Consider the following 6,076-nt stretch of genomic DNA (forward strand, 5'->3'; position numbering starts at 1 on the left):
TTACCACCAGTCAGTATATTACCAGTCAGTATATTACTACCAGTCAGTATATTACTACCAGTCAGTATATTACCACCAGTCAGTATATTACCACCAGTCAGTATATTACTACCAGTCAGTATATTACCACCAGTATATTACCACCAGTCAGTATATTACTACCAGTCAGTATATTACCACCAGTATATTACCACCAGTCAGTTGGTCAGTTGAGGTAGTATGTACATGAAGTAACTCTGACCTCTGTCCTTCTCCAGTGTGCTCTGATCTGCTGAAGGAACATGGATGTGTCTGGGGGCCAGCAGCAGTATGGAGGATCTAAGAAGAGGGTGAAGATCCACCCCAATTCCGTCACAGTGAAATACGCCACCCACTTCCCCAGCCTGGAGACGAGTGTTACGACGATGCTCCGTCCTTTGAGGACTTTGATTTGTTTGCGAAGGCCAGCCCTACCAAGAGACTGGTGACAGACGGTAGTAGGAAGACCATGGAGCCCCCCAGGACGCTATGGGGAGGGGTGGAGCCCCAGAGCCGGGACAAGGGGGTCGGGGGGCAGCTGGCTAGCTTCGGGGAGGCCAACGTTCTGGCGTCCCGGGTCACCTGGATGGCGTTGTTCGGGGCAGCGGTGGCTCACGGCTGCGTTGCTCTGATCACACGGCTGGCGGCGGACCGCTCCAAAGTGCCGTCCCTGGAGCTGATCTTCATCCGGTCTGTGATCCAGGTCCTGTCCATCACAGTGGTGTTTTATAACCAGGAGGAACCTCGCCCGGGGGTACCGCCTCCGGCTCTTCTTCTATGGTGTCTGCAACGTCATCTCCATCACCTGCGCCTACACCGCGCCATCGTGCCGCCCAGCAACGGTACCATCATGTGGCGCGCAACCACCACGGTGTTCAGCGGCGTGATGGCCTTCCTGTTGTTAGACGAGAGGCTGGGCCACACGGACGTGGTGACTGTGGTGGGCAGCGTGTTCGGCCTGTGTCCGTCATGATCCCCAATGTGGCCGACGGGAGAAGTCTCGCCTCACCTTCTGGAAGGAGGCGTTCGGCTACACCATGACGGTGATGGCCGGCCTCACCGGAGCCCTGTCCATGATCGTCTACCGGGCCATCAAGGAGCGCGTCAGCATGTGGACAGCCCTGTTCACGTTCGGCTGGACGGGCACGGTGTGGGGCGCCCACCATGTTCGTTATGCAGGAGCCGATCATCCCCTGGATGGGAGACGGGGCTACCTCACGGGATCTGTATCTGTTCCACCGTGGCGTTCCTGGGGGTCTACTACGCCCTCAACAAGTTCCACCCCGCCCTGGTGAGCACCGTGCAGCACCTGGAGATAGTGGTGGCCATGTTGCTTCAGCTCATGGTGCTGCGCATGGTCCCCTCCATCTACGACGTCATCGGGGGGCTGGTCATCATGGCCAGTGTGTTTACTCTAATGGGAGTGAAGCTGTACAGGGTCAGCCGGGCTGTACGGGCAGGGACTACCAGGAGATACTGAACTCACCCATCAAATAGAGTCTGGAGTTCTGATTCAGGATCCGTTTGGCCCTATAGACCATAATGCATAAGATTACATGGACAGGGGTGAAACAGATTGTAGACCTCCACTTCTACTCTCTCTATATATTTAGAATTGTGGTGGTCATTATCTTGGCGGAGTGTCAATGTCTTTGCTAAAGTTCTATTTTGTCTGTGAAAAGATATTCTACGATGAAACGGTGTGTTCTGATAGCTTTGATTTCATGTCAACTGAAAGAAAATAATAAGAAGAAGAAGAAGAAGATGAAGAAGAAGAAGATGAAGAGTGTCAAAGTAACATGTGTTGTTTAGATTGTATGATACGTTCTGTACCTTAACTTTACAGCGTAAATATCAGAGATATTTCTCTAGATGACCAGCATCTAAATAAGATACTAGATACTACTGCTGCTGACAGTGTGTTAACAGAGCCGTGTTGACAAGGTGATAAACATCTTCCTTTGTTTCCTGCATAAGGGTGTATCTTTTATCTCACACTATCACAGTGTCTGCTACGCAGAACCCATTGGTTAAAATACACTCATGTTTATTTATTAATAGTGAAGGAAAGAAAAAAAACACAGGCTGCGTTTCAGAATGTCATAAATGAACTTCTGTTGAAAATGAAAACACTAGTCTAAATCAAATACTACAGAAGGTATATACAGATTGTATATACTACAGAAGGTATATACTACAGATTGTATATACTACAGAAGGTATATACTACAGATTGTATATACTACAGAAGGTTTATACTACAGAAGGTATATACTACAGATTGTATATACTACAGATTGTATATACTACAGATTGTATATACTACAGAAGGTTTATACTACAGAAGGTATATACTACAGATTGTATATACTACAGATTGTATATACTACAGAAGGTATATACTACAGAAGGTATATACTACAGATTGTATACAACAGTTTGTATATCCTACAGAAGGTATATACTACAGATTGTATATACTACAGATTGTATATACTACAGAAGGTATATACTACAGATTGTATATACTACAGATTGTATATACTACAGAAGGTATATACTACAGAAGGTATATAGCATACAGATTGTATATACTACAGAAGGTATATACTACAGAAGGTATATACTACAGATTGTATATACTACAGAAGGTATATACTACAAAAGGTATATACTTGTGATTGTATATACTACAGAAGGTATATACTACAGAAGGTATATACTACAGAAGGTATATACTACAGATTGTATATACTACAGAAGGTATATGCTACAGAAGGTATATACTACAGATTGTATATACTACAGATTGTATATACTACAGAAGGTATATACTACAGACGGTATATACTATAGCAAATTTATATACTACAGAAAGTATATACTACAGAAGGTATATACTACAGAAGGTTTATACTACAGAAGGTATATACTACAGAAGGTATATACTACAGAAGGTATATACTACAGATTGTATATACTACAGAAGGTATATGCTACAGAAGGTATATACTACAGATTGTATATACTACAGAAGGTATATACTACAGTAGGTATATACTACAGCTTGTATATACTACAGATTGTATATACTACAGAAGGTATATACTACAGAAGGTATATACTACAGATTGTATATACTACAGAAGGTATATACTACAGATTGTATATACTACAGATTGTATACACTACAGAAGGTATATATACTACAGATTGTATATACTACAGAAGGTATATGCTACAGAAGGTATATATACTACAGATTGTATATACTACAGAAGGTATATACTACAGAAGGTATATACTACAGATTGTATATACTACAGATTGTATACACTACAGAAGGTATATACTACAGATTGTATATACTACAGAAGGTATATACTACAGATTGTATATACTACAGAATGTATACTACAGACGGTATATACTAGAGAAGGTATACTACAGAAAGTATATACTACAGAAGGTATATACTACAGAAGGTATATACTACAGAAGGTATATACTACAGATTGTACATACTACAGAAGGTATATGCTACAGAAGGTATACCAGATTGTATATACTACAGAAGGTATATACTACAGAAGGTATATACTACAGCTTGTATATACTACAGATTGTATATACTACAGAAGGTATATACTACAGATTGTATATACTACAGAAGGTATATACTACAGATTGTATATACTACAGAAGGTATATACTACAGAAGGTATATACTACAGAAGGTATATACTACAGAAGGGTATATACTACAGAAGGTATATACTACAGAGGGTATATACTACAGAAGGTATATACTACAGAAGGTATATACTACAGAAGGTATATACTACAGATTGTATATACTATAGAAGGTATACTACAGATTGTATATACTACAGATTGTATATACTACAGAGGGTATATACTACAGAAGGTATATACTACAGAAGGTATATACTACAGAAGGTATATACTACAGATTGTATATACTACAGAAGGTATATACTACAGAAGGTATATACTACAGAAGGTATATACTACAGAGGGTATATACTACAGAAGGTATATACTACAGATTGTATATACTACAGATTGTATATACTACAAGATTGTATATACTACAGAAGGTATATACTACAGATTGTATATACTACAGATTGTATATACTACAGAAAGGATATACTACAGATTGTATATACTACAGAAAGGATATACTACAGATTGTATATACTACAGAAAGGATATACTACAGATTGTATATACTACAGAAAGGATATACTACAGATTGTATATACTACAGAAAGGATATACTACAGAAAGGAGATACTACAGATTGTATATACTACAGAAAGGATATACTACAGATTGTATATACTACAGAAAGGATATACTACAGAAAGGATATACTACAGATTGTATATACTACAGAAATGATATACTACAGATTGTATATACTACAGAAAGGATATACTACAGATTGTATATACTACAGAAAGGATATACTACAGAAAGGAGATACTACAGATTGTATATACTACAGATTGGATATACTACAGATTGTATATACTACAGAAAGGATATACTACAGATTGTATATACTACAGAAAGGATATACTACAGATTGTATATACTACAGAAAGGATATACTACAGATTGTATATACTACAGAAAGGATATGCTACAGATTGTATATACTACAGAAAGGATATACTACAGATTGTATATACTACAGAAAGGATATACTACAGATTGTATATACTACAGAAAGTATATATATCACAGAAAGAAGGTATATACTACAGAAGGTTTATACTACAGATTGTATATACTACAGAAAGGATATACTACAGAAGGTATATACAGAAGGTTTATACTACATTGTATATTACAGAAGGTATATACTACAGAAGAAGGTTATATACTACAGAAGGTATATACTACAGAAGGTATATACTACAGAAGGTATATACTACAGATTGTATATACTACAGATTGTATATACTACAGATTGTATATACTACAGAAGGTTTATACTACAGAAGGTATATACTACAGATTGTATATATACTACAGATTGGATATACTACAGAAGGTATATACTACAGAAGGTATATACTACAGATTGTATATACTACAGAAAGGATATACTACAGATTGTATATACTACAGAAAGGATATACTACAGATTGTATATACTACAGAAAGGAGATACTACAGATTTGATATATACTACAGAAAGTATATATCAGATTGTATATATACTACAGAAAGGATATACTACAGATTGTGGCTATACTACAGAAAGGATAATAATACAGAAAGGGGATATACTACAGAAAGTACAGAGAAAGGATATACTACAGAAAGGATATACTACAGAAAGGATATACTACAGATTGTATATACTACAGAAAGGATATACTACAGATTGTATATACTACAGAAAGGATATACTACAGATTGTATATACTACAGAAAGGATATACTACAGATTGTATATACTACAGAAAGGATATACTACAGATTGTATATACATAGAAAGTATATACTACAGATTGTATATACTACAGAAAGGATATACTACAGAAAAGGATATACTACAGATTGTATATACTACAGAAAGGATATACTACAGAAAGGATATACCACAGATTGTATATACTACAGAAAGGATATACTACAGATTGTATATACTACAGAAAGGATATACTACAGATTGTATATACTACAGAAAGGATATACTACAGATTGTATATACTACAGAAAGGATATACTACAGAAAGGATATACTACAGATTGTATATACTGCAGATTGTATATACTACAGATTGTATACACTACAAAAAGGATATATCTATACTGAACAAAAAGAGAAACGCAACATGCAACAATAGGGATGTAAATCAATTTCTGCACAACATTTTAGAAATAAGCTTTTTTAGGCTATCGGTATCTACACATCACAGAACACCATGTGGTTTCTTCCTCCTATAATGTACATACTCCACTATCTTTGACTATCCGTTAGCCAGCAGCATAAGGAACTGATTACCATGATGTTGGC

General features: G+C 37.0%; 1 pseudogene; it reads left to right on the forward strand.

The window, feature by feature from the left end:
• Positions 1–263: 263 nt before the first annotated feature.
• On the forward strand, positions 264–1,515 carry LOC135563873 (solute carrier family 35 member G2-like; annotated as a pseudogene).
• Positions 1,516–6,076: the final 4,561 nt, after the last annotated feature.

The sequence above is a fragment of the Oncorhynchus nerka genome, linkage group LG22 (genome assembly GCF_034236695.1).
Source record: "Oncorhynchus nerka isolate Pitt River linkage group LG22, Oner_Uvic_2.0, whole genome shotgun sequence".
Lineage (NCBI taxonomy): Eukaryota > Metazoa > Chordata > Actinopteri > Salmoniformes > Salmonidae > Oncorhynchus > Oncorhynchus nerka.